This window comes from Sciurus carolinensis, chromosome 1 (genome assembly GCF_902686445.1).
Source record: "Sciurus carolinensis chromosome 1, mSciCar1.2, whole genome shotgun sequence".
In the NCBI taxonomy this organism is placed as follows: Eukaryota; Metazoa; Chordata; class Mammalia; order Rodentia; family Sciuridae; genus Sciurus; species Sciurus carolinensis.
In genome coordinates this window covers 133,149,784-133,170,918 of record NC_062213.1, presented here as the reverse complement: position 1 = coordinate 133,170,918, position 21,135 = coordinate 133,149,784, and the positions used below count along the sequence as shown (strand labels likewise).

The 21,135-nt window shown below is 37.4% G+C and overlaps 1 pseudogene; it reads right to left on the bottom strand.

Annotated features, from left to right (window-relative positions):
• The window catches only part of LOC124989128 (guanylate-binding protein 4-like), a 41,832-nt pseudogene that overhangs the window by 15,063 nt on the left and 5,634 nt on the right, over window positions 1-21,135 (bottom strand).

Sequence of the window (21,135 nt, the reverse complement as noted above, 5' to 3'; positions counted from 1 at the left end):
GCAGTCTGCAACCTGGAAGAGTTCTCAAAGACTCCACCATGCTGGCACCCTGATCTTGGAATTCCTAGTCTACAAATCTTGGAGAAATAAATTTATGTTGTTTCATGCTCCCAGTTTATGATGTTTTTTAATTATAGCCCAAAGGACAAAGAAAAGCAAACATATGCCTTGCATACTTTTTCTATCAACACCTACAATTTCATATTTTTTCTTTATTTTAATTATTCTCTGGGGCATAACATTTTAAAACATTGAATATTAACCTTCATCAAAAATCATCGTGGTTATGATCCAGCTATCCCACTTCTTGGTATTTATCCAAAAGTACTAAAATCAGCATACTATAGCAATATAGCCCTCAATATTTATAGTAGCAAAATTCACAACACACAAATTACAGAATCAAACCAGGTACCCTTCAATAGATGAATGGGTTAAGAAATTATGATATATATACACAATGAAGTTGTACTCAGCCATAAAAAATAAAATAATATTATATCATTTGCTGGTAAATTCATGGAAATGGAGAACATCATGCTAACTGAAATAAGCCAGTCAAATGTCAAAATCAAGGATGAAATGTTTTCTTTTATATGTGGAAGCTACAGCAAAATGAAGGAAGAAAGGAGGAAGGATTAAATATATAACAATGTACAGAAGATCATAGAATAGAAAAAAGAAATTGAGAGGAAGACAAGAGAGATGGGAAAAGGAGGAAATGTGGAATGAAGTTTTTAAAATCATACTAAGTACATATAAAATTATACCACAGGGAATCTCACCTTTATACATAAATATAAAGAACAAATCGAAAGTAAATAAATAGGTGAGCGAAAGGAAGATTAGTAGAGTAGAGGAAGGAGAATGGGGAAGGGAGATGGGAAAAGAAGGAGGGGAGACATGAACTGAAATTGAATTCCAAGCATGTATGATTTTGTTGGGATGAACCAAACTACTATGTTAACTATAATGCTCTAAAATATTTTCTAAAAATATGATCTCATACAAAGTTGAATTTTAAATTGTTACTGTGATGGAAGCAATTAGATCATGAAAGTCAATGTGGATGAGAGGCTAAAAGAGATAGGTTTAGGCAGGTTCCACAAACTCATGTCCCATTAGTAAGTAATTGTGATTATTTACAAATACCATAATATTGTGATTCTTCTTTCTCTTTTAAAAGATAAAAATAAAATAAAATAATCATGTTTTTCAGGAAAAAAACTATTTTTTGTTAACATACATGAAGAGAAAAATAAGATAAACAGGTAGACTAATGAGGTAGGGTATTCTAAAAATTACTTATTTCTAATTCTTAAGACTTCAAAGGATTTTCAGGGAATCATAAGTTAATATTTATTTTGGACTGGTTTAAACTGCCAGGTAGTCTCCCTTTTCACAGGACCTCCCATAAAAAAGGCAATGCAATCTGTTTTTAACCCTGTAACTTCTATTTCATCCAAAATGAGGCCCTTCATGTATGTCAGAACTGTTAATACCAGTGATAATGTTTGAGGTTTTGGTAAAGAAATTGTAAGTCCTAGGACATGAACACATATACATTTTCGTGTGGTATATGAATATTGATAAATATTCTATGCACTTCTGTATAAAAAGAAATAAAAAACTGAATAGCATGTACTATTATTCAACAAATATTAGACCACACAGAAATATCATTTAAGAAAAATAGACTCACGCTTCCCAGTGACTTCAACTCCTTCCCTGAGAGTCTTGATCTTTGCATGGGTGAAGATGTAGGAACAGAAATTTTTTGATTGTTCTTGGAATTCAGGACTTAGTTGATTTTCCAACACGTCCTCAATATGAGCTAGGAGCTCCTTTTCATATTTTGGCCGGTCAAAGACAAAACACTTCCGGTTTGGAAAGAAACACCTAATACAATCCCTTGATTTATTAGTATTTTTTGTTTTGGCATTATTACCTGAGGAAGAGAGAAAACAGAGTCACAGTGAGCACAATCTAGGGAAAAGACATCTCAAGCATATCATGACTTAGAATTATTGTTCCTTGGAGTCTTCTTATAGATCCAATTTTATATATTCATTCAATGGCTCAGTGGAAATCAAACTCATATCAGTGATGTATCCCTGTAAATGAATTGTCGGAGGCATGTGCCCAGGTAAAGAAACCTGGGTTGGTATCTACTGAACCAAGATCAGCACCTAGTTTATAAGATTTTCATGAAGTGATTTAACTGGTAGATAGTTACATATCAGTATCTGGTCTAATAGTACTGATAGTGGACATCCAACTATAAGACTGAATGAAGAGAAGCCACAAATAAAGACAATAGAGCAAGAACTAAAAGAAGACAGATAACACCTTTTTAAGAAAAACTTAAATCACTGTCAAGAATTCAAACAACAAATAGGATTATTTAGTTTGCGTATAAACTCTGAAGACTATAAACTACCAAAATGTAAATTATATCATTTGCCTCTATTTTATCAGACACTCACCCACCTAAATGCAATACATTAGAATAATTTATTAACTGAAAATAGTATCATCATAGTGTTGTGCCCAAAGGCTCGAGACCCCACAAGGACCACCAGAGACCACGATCAATGCAAGCAGCAAAGAGTCATTTATTAGCAAGTTCGAACCCGGTCCTCTGCGTCCTTAACCAGTGACGCTAAGAGAGGCCCCGAGCCCTTGTCAGCAGGGTTTTTATAATCAAAGGCAAGCAGTTTTACAGTGTTCTTTTAATTGGTTAACATTTGAACAGCTAAACCTCCTCTGGTTGGGTCCGGCCAATCTATTTGATTTTCATTGGGTCCTGTCAGAACTGAACGGTCCTAGTGGAAGAAGGGAGGAGGGAAGGGGTGAACTATGTAGGAGATGAGTCGGGGCTAAGCCCCACTCCCGTCCTTGACGGATAAGGTCTCCAGGCAACCGCACATTCCTCGGACAAATATCTCTTAACAACCTTGGTAAGCACAGGGGCCCAGCAGTCCTGTTTGTCCTTGAGACAGTTAGCAGCACAGATACCACCCTGCTCTCAACAATAGGTGCTAGGATGAAGAGAATGATATGATGGGGAAACACAAATGAAGGCTCTGGCAGACGGCAGAAGTATTGAAAAAGTTTAAACTGGAAGGGGCTGTTTAGGTCTGTTTGGAGGGTAAAGTTGCTTTTGTGGGAGACATAACTAGCCACTCCCTAAAAAGTTAATATGTCTATTATGATTTGGATGTGAGGTGTCCCCCAAAAGCTCACGTGTAGACAGTACAAGAGGGTTCAGAGAAGAAATGATTAGGCGACGAGAGCCTTAATCCAACCAGTGAATTAATCACCTGATGGGATTAATTGAGTGGTAACTGAAGGCAGGGGGTATATACTGGAGGAGGTGGGCATTTGGGACATAGCTTTGGGATATATATTTGTATCTGGCAAGTGGAGTGTCTCTCTCTCTCTCTCTCTCTCTCTCTCTCTCTCTGTCTCTCTCTCTCTCTTTCTCTGCTTTCTGATCATCATGATGTGAGCTGCTTTCCTCGGCCACATTCTTCCACCATGGTGCTATGCCTCACCTCAAGCCCTGAGGAATGGAGCCAGCCTTCTATGGACTAAGACCTATGAAACTGTGTGCCCTCAAACAAACTTTTCCTCCTTTACAATTGTTCTGGTAGGGTCCTGTAGTCATAGCAGTGAAAAATCTGACTAAAACAATGTCTGAAAGAAGAATAAATATAACTGAACAAAGTAGGTTCTGCACTGTAATTCTATGACTAACAATTAACTGGTACATCTTTTTTTTCATTGTTTTTCCACAAAAAGGTAGAAGCATAAGAAAGAGTAGTGTCAGGTGTCTTGAAAGGTTTAGTGCCTAATGTTAAAATACAGATTATTTTAAGTGCAAATTGGTTTGGAATAATCTTTGTAATGTTCATGCCCTACTCTCACTGGATGAGTTAACTCTAGTCACTAGAACTTATCAAGGAGGAACAATACAGAGACCAGTTATCATTTCTATAGACCTGACCTAGTCTGAGGTTCAATGCAACCCCAGAGATGATGGACAGTGTTCACCAGACATCAACACTTTCTAGACATTCCCCCTCCCAGATCATGCTGATATACCTGGAATCATCCTCAAGGCATTTTCCAGGTACTCGTCTTCCGTGATAGGGTGACCATGTAGGTTCAGCTCCAGAGTGAAATCCCGTACAGTCCAAAGTCTGGAAAGAAACTCACGAACTCTGTGGAATCTTCTTCTCCATCAAGTCTTGGGGAAAACTTCACCCTAATTAGTTCTGCGAGTTCTATCACATAACTAGGACTTGGCTAAGGAAAAGGAGCTGCCAGTCACAATTCCCAGGTTCCCCTTAAAAAATTATTATGAATACTCTCCCTTCCTCTGGGTCCTCTCTGCTCTACCAAAGGCAACTCAGTCACTGGGGAAAGAATTCAGCTTGACTTCCATTCTCTCCACAATTTTCCAATAAACTGCAAAGGATACTGCAGCTTTTCCAAGGCGTCATTGTTGATGGTGCCCATGCTGTTGTACACTAACATGCTGCTCAGAAGCACAGCCAGGGCAAAGATCCACATGTCATTCTTAGGGTCACCCTGGAAAAATATGTTAAAACAAGCACTGAGCAGTCTTTTTCTTCAATATTCAATCAGTTTTTTGTTCAGTTATTTTTCATTTGTTATTATAGACAGCACAGTGTTGATGCCAAAAAAAAAAAAAAAAAACCAAGAAAACGAAATTGAATCTCAACTTTGGCAAGGAGTTTTCTTGTGACTAGCATTGTTTCCTCATGTGTGGAAGAATTCTAACAATACCTTGCTCAAAGGGTCCTTGTTTTTCTGAATGCGATGAAATATGGAAATGCAAGTTGAAAAAGCAGGGTCCGATGTTCAACTAGTTGCTTAGTAGTAAGGGACCACATGCTCACTTAACAATAAGAGGCTTACATAATACATGTTGTGCTCATCACCACTGAGCACTTAAATCAAACCCACAGAGCTTACATATGTGTGGGCCACTAAAAATGTTGCTCACCTTGTTTATTTAACATATACACAGCAATTTTTTCTATCTATATGATTATCTGATAACACATTAATTTGAAAACAAATGCAACAAAGATAATAACGTCTTTAAAGGGTTTACATATTAGTAATGGATCTAAAGTAGAAGGAATAACCATTATATTGAAGAAAAATAATGAATGTGTCAACAAGAACAAAAGCAACTGAAAGCAGGAAAAGACTGTGCGTGACATGGAATATAACTGGAAATTTCATCTGAGTGCTAAATGTCTCATAAAATGTGAATGTAACAGAAGGGGTATGCAAATAGAAATACTTGCAGAAGCCAAGTCAACATTGGAATTAAATAAGAACACCTCTAGCAATTAGAGAAATGCAAATCAAAACTACTCTAAGATTTCATCTCATTCCAACCAGAAAGATAAATATCAAGATTGCAAGAAACAGCAAATGTTGGCGAGGATATGGGGGAAAAAGCTACACTTTACATTGCTGGTGAATGGGAATGCAAATTGGTGCAACCACCATGGAAAGTTGTATGTAGATTTCTCAGAAAACTTGGAATGGAACCACCATTTGACCCAGCTATCCCACTCCTCAGTTTACACTCAAAGGATTTAAAAGCAGCATACTACAGTGACACAACCACATCAATGATTATAGCAGCTCAACTCACAATAGCTAAGCTATGGAACCAAACTTCATGTCCTTCAACATATGAATAGATAAAGAAAATATGATATATATGTGTATATATACATATATGATGGAATATTACTCAGCTTTAAAGAAGAATGAAATTATGGCATTTACTGATAAATGGTGGAGTTGGATAGTATCATGCTAAGCGAAATAAGCCAAACCCAAAAAACCAAAGGTCAAATGTTTTCTCTGATATGGGGCAATAGGGAAGAATAGAGTTACTTTATATTAGGTAGAGGAGAGTGAAGGGAGGAGAAGAGGTATGAGAGTAGGAAGGATAGTAGAGGGAAATAGACATTATTACCTCATGTACATATATGACTGCATGACCAATGTGATCCTATAATATGTATAATCCAAAAAATGAGAAATTACACTTCATTTATGTATGATTTATCAAAATGCATAAATTCAGTCTACTGTCATGTATAACTAATTAGAACAAATTTAAAATTTTTTAAAAGCAACAAAATGAAAAGCAAAACAAACAAACAGAAGATAGAGTTCTTAGGTCTGATGGCTCAGAGCCGAGGGTAGGTACAGAAGATGGGGTTTCAAAGCTAGCTCTGTTGCAAGATGGCAAAGAGCCTTGAAGAGAGGCAAAGCTGCTTTTGTGTTGACTGAACTACTGAAGAAGCCAGCAGTCAGTTGTAGTAAAACTCTGATATGTTTTACTACCCTTCTGAGGAAACAAAAATCCTGAAATTCAAATCCAGAATATGGGAATTTGGAAAAGAAAAAATATTATGAATATACTGCATTTCCAAAATTCTAATTATTTAAAAAGTAATTGATTGAGATCAGAACAAGTTGGACTTAGAACAATCAGTTTGGGCCCAAAGGCTGTAACTTTGGTATGTTGTTTCATAAGCAAAGACAGAATATCTACTTAATCTTGGGACAAAATGAAACCTACAGAATTGCAGAACTTATTTCCAAATCAATCTTTAAATAGGGAAGGAGGAAAAGAGGGAGAGACTGAAAAAGAAAGAGACACGCTATCATTAATTTTACCCTATAAGGATAAGCAAACTAAAACCCCAATTAAAAAACCTCCTGCCTATTGGTATCTGACTCTTAGTCTGCTTTTTAGGAAACTTATTTGGTTTACTCACACCCAAGCAGTGATCACATGGTATTCAAGCTGACTTATTATATACATGGTATCCTCAATAGGACTGAAGGCTCTAAGAGAGCAGGATCTATACTTCATCAATAGTACTTGGCTAAGACTCTGTAGCTCAACTGCTCCATAAAGACTTACTATAATGGATCAAACTATTCAATTCAGTTCTCAGGAATACAATTTTATCTAACATATCATATTATATGATATCAATTCAAAGAGATAAGTTTCATTCCCTAGAGTAGAATTTTGGGATTTCAAGAATGAAACACAGAAGTTAAAGTAAAAAGTATCACAGAAAGCTAAGAAGAAATATCAGAATAAAAAAGATTTGTCTGAGACTGCCTCACCTTTTCCACATCGCCCAGGCCCTCGGTGTCCAGGAGGACCAGGGTGTGGTCTGGCTTGGTGGGGTGGGGCACACACCACACCCAGATGCCCTTGGTTCCAGATTGCACTGTGGAGCCCAGAGGGAAACCTGCAAGGGAAGAGCAGAGAGCAACTTACACTCTCAGCAGATATCCAAGACTCTCCTGAGCTACAAAATCACACTTGAAGAATCATAAGAGCCCATGATGCAAGATAGTGCTTCTCTGATTTTATATATTTCACATATTTATTAAGTATAAGCAAGTATATCCATAAGTATATATGTGTATGTGTGGAGATTTATGTTTTTACTGGGTGTGAGTATGTTGCTTGTATTCATGTTTTACTTTATAATGACAATACTTATTAAAAAGAAAATAGATGATGCTTCTCTGTTCATCGAGGATGTATAACTTTGTGCCATATAATCACCTTCTATCTTTCACAGTCAGCCTCTCACACATTTTAAATTTGGTTTATTCATAATTTCTAATTCCTTTTCCCACAGCAGAAAGATGTGCCTTCCTGTCTGTGTGGCCCACCAGTGCACTGGATGAGAGAAGTCACACTACACATGAGGAAGATTTGATTCTTAGCTGTTCAACCATCCTGACTTCAAAAGGAAGTCAGGTATAAAAATTGGATCAAGTCCTTTTCATCATCTGAGGAATAGACAAAGCAATTTATCGAACAATTATTTACTAAGTTACTGTTATTTTCAAGGCACTGGAGATAAGTTAAAGGTCCTTCTGAGGTAAAGCCCATGAATGAGAAGAGAAGACGGAGAAGTAGACTCAGGGATAGGAAGAAGCCAAGAGAGTGTGGTACAGAGATGACAAAGAAGGAAAGTGTTTCTAGGAGCAGGTTGGTGAAACAGGAGAGATGATGCCCAGCAGGGGACGGGGATGGATGGAAAGAAACACATTTTGAATCAGAAAAGATGGGGTCTTTGGTATACATTGAAAGAGAAAGAGCAATTCAGTAGAATAGCAGGTTTTAAGAACAGAGAGGAGTCAACTGAAGAGAGAGGTTGGAAGAAAGTAGAAAAAGTAAATTGAGAAAATATTATTTTGCTTGAGGTAGAGTTAAAAAAAAAAAAAAAAAAAAAAAAAGCACTGGTGTGGTAGTCATAATGAGATTTGGAGTCCAGAGAGAGCCTCAAGACATGACTAGTTAATAAGAATAAGACAGTGGAAAGGAAAATATCATGGGAGGGCAAAGATCATTGTAAGACCTCAGGTCCTGAACAGTTAGAAATGAAGGATGTCCCTTTTACAGGAAGCTGAAATGACAGGTGTAAATCAAAGTATTGGACACATTGACAAGGCTGTAATTTTGCTGGTGAGAATTAGATTTGTTAGAGAGGAGATTCAGATTCTCCCTCCCTGTTACCCTGAAGATTCAGTGACAAACTGAGGCAGAGTTTGATTGAAGTAAACAGCCCTTCCAGGAGACCTCACTCACCAAGGTTTTCTCCTGCGAGACGGTTCATCAAGTAGGACTTTCCTGTGCGATATGGCCCTACAATAGCCACAACCACTACAGGCCGAGAAATCTTGTGAAGAATCTTCAAGGCTTTCTGGTTCACCCTTAGCTGCTCATTTTTGTTTTCCACCATACACAGTGGGACCAGCATAATGGGTCCAGACGCCATGGTGATCTACAAAAGTAAAAGGGCCTCACAATAGAAATAAGAGCACAAATTCATTCCTTCTCTCAAGTTTAATCAAAGCATGCTTATGACAGCAGGGGCCTTGGGAGATTTCCATATTTTTCTATGGCACAAAATGTAGGATAGTATTAGCAGATCCCATGGGGCTTCCACTATCAGAAATCTGTACAGACACCAGTCCAAGGTTTTACTTCCATAATAAAAATAAAATTCAAGCAATACTTATCATGCACTAAGAGTCTATACAAAGTTGTTACATATGTGTTACATACCTGATCTCATTGATAGTTACAGGAATTTTGAAAGTTAAGATTAATCATACTCACTTTTCATATGTACAAGATGATGTGCAGAAAGACTGAGTGGTTTGCTTCAACATATCTAGTGAATCGGGGGAGTCCCTGTGGTCGAAGCCAGGGATGTCACTTCCCTACACCATTCTTGGCAACCACTCATCTGGCAGAATGATCTTTCTCAAGAACATTACTTCCTGTGTTCCTTAATCAGTAGGACACAGGGGCTTTCCTCTCCTTTACCAACAGCATTCTCTAATCCATTAGTTTGATGGAGTGGACTCCTCTTGTTCCTGCAGAATCAGGCCCTCATGCTGCAAACTATCCATTGGTTCCAGACTGACCTCTTGCTGACAAGGGTTCCAATCACCAAGCACTTTTGAATGGTGTGCTGTTTTTATTCCTTGATATCCAGTACTATTAATACTCTTTTACTTACTAAATGAGTTGGATAAGCATTTATCTTGCACCCACGCTGCTTTTATTCCTGGGATAAAATTACTTACAATCTATGACCCTTGCCTTTGGTATAATGCTAGAGTAACTGTATTAGTTAAGAAAGATTAGGTTCATCTGTGAGAAATAGAACAAAGATTGCATCATTATTGTAAATAATTTAAATACACAAATATCTTACATAAATCTCAGTGTTAGTCATTCACATGTAATAGGGTAGATTTGTTCCATTAAAGAACTGAGGCACAGGCCCCATCTTGTATATTCTTCCAACTATCAGGGTCAAGCTAAGGTCCAAGATGGCATGCCATATTTACTGTAATAGTAAATTGGAGAAAGGAGAAAAAGATAAGCTACTCCTTTAAGAATGTATCACTTCCACATAAAAAAAATAGATTGTAAGTTATCACATTACCAATTATCTGGAATTGCCTTCAGTATTCTGGAAAAACATGGACACAGTACAAGCAGCTATTCTTTTAGTATGAGAAAAGGAAAGAATAGATACTTGAGGACGGCTAGAAGTGTCTCTTACTAACTATCACAAACCATAAAGACAGACACTGTAGTCTAAGTTCTGGGGAGACAGTGCCAAGTCCGTCTTGTTCTCTGCTTGGCACCCATGCCAGGCACACAGTCTGCCTGCCCTCAATCAATGTTTATTGAATGAAAATAATCCTGAGGAGAGAGGATATGTGAATGATATGGATCAAAAGACTTTCATACTAGTAATTGAATCATGTGGAGATTATTTAATTCAACTTAAGAACACAGAAGAAGACAATGTTTAGGAAATCCTAAGGGGAGAGAGGAATCCTTGGGAGCAGGAAGTTTCAGAGTGAAGGTGAACAGAGTGAGCATCCATCCAGGAGAGGGGAGAGGTCAGTGGTGTCAGATACCTGGAGAGTTCACTACAATTGTCAGCAGGAGAACAAGGACAACTCACTTAGCACAGGTATAGTGAAGGATGGGAACAGGAGCCAGAGATGAAGTAAGGGTTGCCCTGGGAATGAGGGAATCCAAGGAAAGGAAGTCTGTTTCAAGAAGGAAAAGTGAGAGGATGTCTTAGAAGACACATACTGATGTGATGTTTTCAATGTTGAAAGGTCATGTTCTCTGCTATTGTGTCAACTAAAAATTGGAATAGGAACAGAAATAGAAAAACTTATGCTTCCATTTGGAAAACAAAAGCACACGAATGATGTCCAAAATACCTCTAGGAATAAACCTAAAAGAAAGATATCTGAACTTTCATGTGCTCTTAAACTTCCTCTATAATTCAGAATTATTTTTTCAAAACAAATACTTAACTACAACATATTAAGTATTAAAAGTACTATTATTGCATGAATCTCTTTGCAAAAATTTGTTTAGCCTTATGTATCAGTGACTTTCTATGATATATCCAATTTTTTTTTTACTGGAACAATATGTAAGAACATTCTGTTAAAGTCACTTAAATATCTTGTATTTTAAATGCCAAATATTTAGCATGTATCTATTGCTATCAAAATTTTTCATCTCTGTCGTTTACTACTGCTACAGTTTGTATGTTGAATGTGCCTCAGAGGCCCACGTGTTAAAGCTTTGTCCCCAAGGTAGCACTGTGGGGAGAAGGCAGAACCTTGAACATGTGGGACATGGTGGTAAGTCTTCAAGTCTTTGGGGGTGTCAGTAGTCCTTGAAGGCATCAGTAGGACTCCAGTCACTTCCTCTTTTTTCTCTTCTGCTTCCTGTCCAGAAGTTGAGCAGTATTGCTCTACCACACACTCTTACCATGATGTGCTGCGTCAGTGTCATCGTAGAACAAATAAATGGAACCAATTGACAGAGACCAGAACCTCCAAAACTGTGAGCCAAAAGAAACTTGTTCTCTTATGAGCTGACCATCTCAGGTCTGTGTTACAGTGCTGGAAAACTGACTAACACATCTACCCATGTAATTTGAGCAAAGAGTTTAAGCTAGCAAAGTCATATTTTTAGTTGTTTTATGAGGGTGATAGGTAAAATAATTGTTCCTACCTCAAATTTGTTTTGAAATTTAAATTGAATGATGTAATCTTTATTACAACAATGTTTAATATGCAATATTTTAGTAACAGATTGTTGAGTTGATAAAGATTAATCTGCAAAAACTATCATGACAGATTGGTCCACAAGATAATGTATTTCAAAATATTCTGTAAATGAAAATTAAATAGACAAACAGTGCAAAGATAAAATTTTCATTGGAATAAGACATTAATAGGCTGAAAACATACTGCTTTTGTTCACACTTCCTTTGTTAAATCCTTCAGGCTCTATGGATATGGAAACTGTAAGCCCCTTACAGTCATATTATAATCCCTGGATTTGCATCCCTCTTTTCAAGGAGCAGATTAAAGGGACCTGAAAGATGATGTGAATTTGATGGAGAATTTGTTTATAAAAACCAGGTCTGTCATGCCTCTATTATGGAAGAACCACAAATTGAAGCTTCACGTTACCAGAATGAAGTTTTTCACTATTGCTCAGAAAGTTATTTTCAGAATTTGAGACAGAAGAGTATCACTTGGAGTGGTTGTAAAACTCAGATTCCCAAGCTTAAGAATCAATGTGTGACCAGGTGTGGTGGCACCCTCCTGTAATCCCTGCAGCTTGGGAGGTTGAGGCAGGAGAATCTTGAGTTCAAAGCCAGCCTCAGCAACAGCAAGGTACTAAGCAACTCAGTGAGACCTTGTCTCTAAGTAAAATACAAAAAAAGGCGGGGATGTGGCTCAGTGATCGAGTGCCCCTGAATTCAATCCTCAATATCCTGCCCCTCCCAAAAAAATTAAAGAATCAATGTGTGTTAAAAAAAAAAAATCACCACACTTTGGGTACATACACACTGATACACATTGGATTACCTTAGGTTAATCCTGATATCCCTAAAGAAAATAAGTGTATAGAAAAAAAAAAAGAAAAGAAAAACCTCAGTTTTGACTACAGAGCAATTATTTCACCATCTTTGTGATGGATGCTGTTTGATCAGGAAGGTCCTTGAAGAAAATTGAAACTTCCTTTTGAAAATCTGATTGAAAATGAATATAAAAGAACTTTTTTTATCTTTTTTTTCAGTTGTGGTAAAATTCACAACATAAAACCTTGTTAAAGGTACTTCTCAGTGGTTTCAAATATCTTTGTGCTGTTTTGCAGCCATCACCATTATCCGTTTGCAAGATGGTTTTCATCTTGCACAACTAATACTCTGTATCCTTTAAACTATATAATTCCACATCCCTGTTACTCATCCCTGGGCTACTACCATTCTATTTTCTGTCTCTGATTTGATGTTTCAAAATACTTCAAATAAGTGAAATCACAACTATCTTTTTGTGACTGGAAAATAAGCCACTTGGCACAATGACCTCAAACTCTGTTCATGTTTGAAGTATATGTCAGAATATTCTTCATTTATAAGGCTAAATAATACTCTATCATATACATATACCACAGTTTGCTTATTAATTCAAACATAATTCTGGACATTTAGTGGCTTCTGTGTTTTAACACATTATAATAATGCTGCTCTGAACATCAGTGAACAAATGTCTCTTTGAGACCCTGCTTTCAATACTTGTAGGAACATAATCACAAGTGGAATTGATGGATCACATGGTAATTAAATTTTTTAATTTTCTAAGGAATCATCATATCATTATTCACAGTAGTTATACCTTTTCATGTTCCCACCAAGAGCTCAGAGGGTTTCAGTTTCTCCATATCCTCCTCATCAACTCTGATTATTGTATGACTGTGTGTTTGTCTCCCTTTATTCATTTTTTTATTTATTTACTTACTTAATTTTTTTGTCTGTGGGATTATACTCAGGACCTCACTCATGATAGGCAAGTGCTCTTTCATCAAGCTACATCCCAACCCTTATATTCTATTCTTTGTAAATAGCCTTCCTACTGAGTGTAAGGTGGTTTTTCATGGTAGTGTTGATTTGTGTTGCCATAATAATTTGTAATACTGGGTATCTTTTTATGTTATTGCTGGATATTTGTATATTATCTTTAGAGAAATATTAATTCGAATTCATTGCCATTTTTTCTTCAGGTTAGTTTTGTGTTGCTGAAGTTCACTATATAGTCTGGATATTAATCTTTAGTTAGATACATGATTTACACATATCATTTCCCATTCTCTAGGGAATATCCATATATATCCTTTTAATTTTTTTTAGCAATGTTGTGTTATGGTTTTTTTTTTTAATTCTGTCACTTTCTTGGTTAATTTAACAAATATTTCAATTTTTTGATGCCATTGTAAATGAAATTGTATTTTTTAAAATTTCCTTTGCAGTTTATTCATTGTTAATGCATAGGAATGCATTAGAGGAGAGAACGTTTATTTGGCACTCACAATTTCAAAGGTCTCAGTCCATAAAGGCCAATTGCATTGTTCTGGGCCCAGTGAGGCAGAGCATCATGGCAGAAACGTGTAAAGGAGGAAAGAAGCTCAGGTCATGACACCAAGTAGGAAAGAGCCAGTTCCTGTCACCAGCTATAAACCCATAGGCACACCCCAAGTGACCTACCTTCTCCAGCCACACCCTACCTGCCTATAGATACCACCCAGGTAATCCACTCAAGTGCATTAATGCACTGATTAGAGTAGAGACCTCATAACCCAATCATTTTATTTCTAACCTTTCTTGCATGATCTCACACATGGTAATTAAATGGTAATTATTTTTAACTGTTGATTGAAAGACTGACAAATAATTACAATCTCTTAAGATCAGTATTTTCCCTGAAGGACCATCTTTCTTACTGTTTTCCCAGTGGCCTACAGAGGACAGTCAGGAAATGTTGGAGAAAGGGAGGAGTCAGGAGGAAGCTCCTCCCCAGCCACCTGTCTACCAGAGCGCTGGATTTTGGTCTCTAGTTAAAGGTCAGGGTGAAGAGAATCAAAATCAAAAGTATGCAATTATTTTTCAAAAATTTAACTGTGTGGGAGCTTTTCATTGCATTTAAACCGAAATGGAAACTTGAGTGAATGACTAAGGCCTGGTGAACCATCCTCTGTCGCTCCACACCTAGGCTTTGATTTCAACACCCTGGGTGTGTCCCTTCTCCCCAGTTGGCCTAGGGGGACCTTGGCCCCCACAATAGATTCAGAACAGCAGGCAACCATGTCACCACAGTGCCTAGAGGCTAGAGTATTTCAACATCCTGTCTCAGTGGTACGTTTTTGGGAGGGAGAAGGTTGATGTTTATTTTAAATTTTTCTTGCTCATCTCTTGTTAGCTTTCTCTTTCTCTCTCTCCTATTATTATAATTAACATCAGCACTTTTCATTATGAATAAAATCATACATGGGTGTGTGGCCTCCAACTTTACATTCCAGATTCATTGCTATTATTTTGAAGTTTATTCGACCAGTTTTCTCACTAGATTAGATCTAGACCATGAGAACCTGGAATTTATATATTTGGGGTATTTTATTTAAGTAAAAATGACAAAAATATTAATTCAAAAGTGTTTACTGGAGCTGGGGAGCATAATTTAGTGTTGGAGGACTAGAACTTTAGGTTCTGGATTCAATTCTTAGCGCACACATACACACAAAGTGGTTATCTATTGAAAATGAACAGAGTCAGAACCATGAACAATTAAAAGCTGATAAATGCACCAGACATGCTGGTACACACCTGTGACCCCAGTGGCTCAGAAGGCTGAGACAGAAGGGTCACAAGTTTGAGGACAGCCTCGGCAACTAAGCAAGGCCCTAAGCAACTTAGTGAGACCTGTCTCAAAATAAAAATAGAAAGGGTTGGGGATGTGCCTCAGCGCTAAAGTGCCCCTGGGTTCAATCACTAGTATGAAGAAAAAAAAATGCTGACAAATGCTACAAACACCATCTCTACTTATTGTTTTTAAACTTCTATTAAGGTACTTCCTTTCTCTCATATTTAAGTTTTAGTATGAGCAATCATTCAAAAAGCAATGTAGTAATTTAAATCATTCCACTGTGTTAAATCATAGGACAAAAATCTTTTTTTTTAATTTATTTTTTTAATTTTTTTTTATTTAGCTTTTAATTTTTTACAGACTGCATTTTGATTCATTGTACACATTACATCTTTTGCTACACATGCTACCTTCTGAATGCATGTAACTAGGCACTGGGTTATTAGAACAGCTGTGGACTTACTTTCATTGGGTATATTTCTTTGCCTAGAAAGTTCTGTGTTGCTAGAAAAGTCATCAAGAGTACCCATCCCATTTTCACGTCTGAGTAGAATTGAATCTTTGACAATATCATGACAGAAACTGAGTACCAACAGCTAGATGTTCATTTATATAGCATCATCAAAAATAAATTGCTAAAATAAGTTATTCACAACCATTGCTTGAATGAAGTACAAGAATAAATTTGAAAGTGAATCTTTCAAATCTCCTCATTACCTTAACTATGTCAGGCAATGCTATCAATAACATTTTTATTGGACTATTTGGGTTTTTATGAGCTCATTTCCATCACTTCCTAATTTCAGAGTTAAAATATACTATTGTTTTGTGAAATTAGTTGGTCAATTTTAATAAATTGTCTTTTACTTATTTTTTATTTTTGATTGAGCAATGCTATTTTTTTCTTTAATACTTAGAGGACATTTACTCATGCTGTCAATACAAATATGGGGCTCATTGCTATTAAGTATTTAAAGATGGACAGAACAAGTTTGTTCCTTTAGCCAGTCTATGTCTTGATGGGTACAAATATTGTAAAATATAGCAAGAAGCAATGAATGGTAAAATGATGATACAAATAAGGTGTGGTCTCTGGCCAAGTACAGTTTTACTTGTAAGCAGTATGTTGGTTTCAGAGAAGAGATATTTCTATTGTATCTAAGAATTAGAGATCAGCAAAATGATTTTAGAGAAAATGTATTTTAGAACAGGAGATTCACAAAAATAGGGATTACACCTCTTTCCACCGGGCGATTCAAGATGGCGGACTAGAGGGTGACTGCATCTCCTGTCACTCCGGAACCCAGGATTCAAGAAGGGGAGGCATTGAGAGACTTGGACTAAATAGAGCCATGGGGTGAGTCTCCCCCACTGGATGAAGCTCGGCCTGGGCGGCAGGCCTGGATAGGGCTGGCTTATCAGAGTAGGACAGGGCAGCTAGAGTCTTCCCCAGGCAGGCCTGCGCACTCCAGTGGTGGGCTTCTCCCACATGGCCAGCATCTCCAGCTTCTCGGAGAAACAGAACCAGCTCCAAGTCCCAGAGCCAGCGTGGTGAGCTCCGGCCCGCAGGCAGCTTCAGGGACCAGGACAGGGCAGCCAGGGACTTCCCCAAGCAGCCCGGCTCCCTTCGGCGGGAGGCGCCTTTCAAGGCTAGCTTCTCGGAGCAGACCGCCCAGTGAGAGCCTTTCTACACAGAGCCAGCCACAAGTCCCCGAGCCAACGGAGAGCTCCAACCCACAGGCAGCCTCTGGGACCAGGGCAGGGCAGTCAGAGACTTCTCCAAGCGGCCCTGCCCCCTCCAGCCGTGGGCTCTTTCCACAGGGTGATCCAAGATGGTGGACTAGAGGGTTACTGCACCTCCTGTCGCTCCAGAACACAGGATTCAAGAAGGGGAGGCATTGAGAGACTCGGACTAAAATAGAGCCACGGGGTGAGTCTCCCCCACCGGGTAAAGCTTGGCCTGTGGAGCAGGCACGGATGGGGCGGCTTATCAGAGCAGGGCAGGGCAGCTAGAGTCTTCCCCAGGTAGCCCTGCTCACTCCGGCGGTGGGCTCCTCCAACAGGGCCAGCTTCTTGGAGCAGGCTCCCCAGTGAGAGCCTTTCCGCACAGAGCCAGCTCCAAGTCCTAGAACCAGTAGCGGACTACGGGCAGCTTTCTTCGGAAGCACTGCATTTTCAAGTTCCTCCAAGACTTCAGGCTACTGAAGGCTGGGAGGTGATACACTGGAAATCTACAGGGACACTATAAGCCAATAGAGGAAATCTGCAATATCTCAGAGTCCCATTGACATCTGACCAATATGAGAAAACAAGGGAAGAAAATGTCCTAAACAAACCTAGATACTACATCAATAAAACCCAATGACAGTACAGCAGAAGAAATGTCAGAAAGGGAGTTCAGAATGTACATAATTAAAACAATCAGGGAAGCAAATGAGGAGATGATCGCACCAATCAACAGTTAAAAGACCAAATACAGGAAGCAAGAGATCATTTCAATAAAGAGTTAGAGATACTGAAAAAAAAACAAACAAGAATCCTTGAAATGAAGGAAACAATAAACCAAGTTAAAAACTCCATAGAAAGCATAACCAATAGGATAGAACACCTGGAAGACAGAACCTCAGACATTGAAGAAAAAATATTTAATCTTGAAAACAAAGTAGACCAAACATAGAATATGGTAAGAAATCATGAACAGAATCTACAAGAATTATGGGATATCATGAAAAGGCCAAATTTAAGAATTATTGGGATTGAGGAAGGCTTAGAGAAACAAACCAAAGGAATGAACAATCTATTCAATGAAATAATATCACAAAATTTTCCAAATATGAAGAATGAAATGGAAAACCAAGTACAAGAGGCTTATAGGACTCCAAATATACAAAATTACAACAGACCCACACCAAGGCACATTATTATGAAAATACCTAACATACAAAATAAAGACAGAATTTTAAAGGCCGCGAGAGAAAAGAATCAAATTACATTCAGGAGGTAACCAATAAGAATATCAGCAGATTTTTCAATCCAGACCCTAAAAGCTAGAAGGGTCTGGAACAACATTTACCAAGCCCTGAAAGAAAACAGATGCCAACCAAGAATCTTATACCCAGCAAAACTTACTTTCAGATTTGACGACGAAATAAGATCCTTCCATGATAAACAAAAGCTAAGGAATTTACAAAAAGAAAGCCGGCATTACAGAACATTCTCAGCAAAATATTCCATGAGGAAGAGATGAAAAACAATGATGCAAATCAGCAACGGGAGGAACTAGCCTAAAGGAATAGCCAAATAAAGGAGAAACCAAATCATGTCAAAAAATAAAAATGAGTCAAATGACTTGGAATACAAATCATATCACGATAATAACCCTGAATGCTGATGGCCTGAACTCATCAATCAAAAGACATAGACTGGCAGATTGGATTAAAAAGAAAAATCAAACAATATGCTACCTGCAAGAGACTCATCTCATAGAAAGAGATACCGATAGACTAAAGGTGAAAGGATGGGAAAAAACATACCATGCACACGGACACAGCAAAAAAACTGGAGTATCCATCCTCATGTCAGAAAATGTGAACATCAAGCCAAAGTTAGTCAGAAGGGATAAAGAAGGACATTACATACTGCTTAAGGGAAGCATCAGTCAGCAAGACATAACAATCATAAATAGCTATGCCCCGAACATTGGCTCATCCATGTATGTCAAACAAATCCTTCTCAATTTCAGAAATCAAATAGACCACAACACAATAATACTAGGTGATTTTAACACACCTCTCTCACCACTGGATAGATCTTCCAAACAAAAATTGAACAAAGAAACCATAGATCTCAATAACACAATCAGCAATTTAGACTTAACCGACATATATAGAATATACCATCCAACAAAGAATGAATACACTTTCTCCTCAGCAGCACATGGATCCTTCTCTAAAATAGAACATATTTATGCCACAAAGCTACTGTTAGCAAATACAAGAGGATAGAGATACTACCTTGTACTCTATCAGATCATAATGGACTGAAATTAGAAATAAATGACAGAGTAAAAAACAGAAACTTCTCCAATACCTGGAGATTAAATAATACACTATTATATGATGAATGGATAACAGATGACATCAGTAGGGAAATAAAAAAATTCTTAGAAGTAAACGAGAACAAAGACACATCATATCAAAATCTCTGGGACACTATGAAAGCAGTACTTAGAGGAAAATTTATTTCATGAGGCACATTCAAAAAAAGAAGTAGAAATCAACAAATAAACAACTTAACACTACAGCTCAAAGCCCTAGAAAAAGAAGAGCAGACCAAAACCAAAAGTAGTAGAAGACAGGAAACAGTTAAAATCAGAGCTGAAATCAACAAAATTGAAAAAAAAAAAAATTCAAAAAATTAACAAAATAAATAGTTGGTTCTTTGAAAAAATAAACAAAATTGATAAACCCTTAGCCACACTAACAAAGAGAAAGAGGGAGAAAGCTCAAATTACTAAATTTCGGAATGACGAAGGAAATATAACAACAGACACGAGTGAAATACAAAACATAATTAGAAGCTATTTTGAAAATCTATACTCCAACAAAATAGAAAACCTCGAAGACATCAACAAGTTTCTAGAGACTTATGAATTACCTAAACTGATCAAGGAGGACATACACAACTTAAATAAACCAATTTCAAGCAATGAAATAGAAGAGGTCATCAAAAGCCTATCAACAAAGAAAAGTCCAGGACCAGATGGGTTCTCAGTCAAGTTCTACAAAACCTTTAAAGAAGAGCTCATTCCAATACTCCTCAAACTATTCCTTGAAATAGAAGAGGAGGGAACCCTCCCAAACTCATTCTATGAAGCCAATATCACCCTGATACCTAAACCAGACAGAGACACATCGAGGAAAGAAAATTTCAGACCAATATCCTTAATGAACATCAACACAAAAATTCTCAAGAAAATTTTAGCAAATCACATACAAAAATATATTAAAAAGATAGTGCACCATGATCAAATGGGTTTTATCCCAGGGATGCAAGGTTGGTTCAACATTCAGAAATCAATAAATGTCATTGACCATATTAACAGACTTAAAGTTAAGAATCACATGATTATTTTGATAGATGCAGAAAAAGCATTTGATAAAATATAGCATCCCTTCATGCTCAAAACACTAGAAAAAATAGGGTAGTGGGAACATTCCTTAACATTGTAAAGGCCATCTACGCTAAGCCCATGGCCAATATTATTCTAAATGGTGAAAAACTGAAAGCGTTCCCCCTAAAAACTGGAACAAGGCAGGGATGCCCTCTTTCACCACTTTTATTCAACATCCTCGACACTGTAGCCAGAGCAACTAGACAGACCAAAGAAATTAAAGTGATGCGAATTGGAAAAGAAGAACTCAAACTATCCCTATTTGCTGATGATATGATTATATATTTAGAGGAACCTGGAAATTCCACCAGAAAACTTTTAGAACTCATAAGTGAATTCAGTAAAGTAGCAGGTTACAAGATCAATGCTCATAAATCCAATGCATTTTTATACATAAGTGATGAATCTTCAGAAAGAGAAATTAGGAAAACTACCCCATTCACAATAGCATTGAAAAAAATAAAATACTTGGGAATCAATCTCGTGAAAGACCTCTACAATGAGAACTACAGAACACTAAAGAAAGAAATTAAAGAAAATCTTAGAAGATGGAAAGATCTCCCATGCTCTGGGATAGGCAGAATTAATATTGTCAAAAT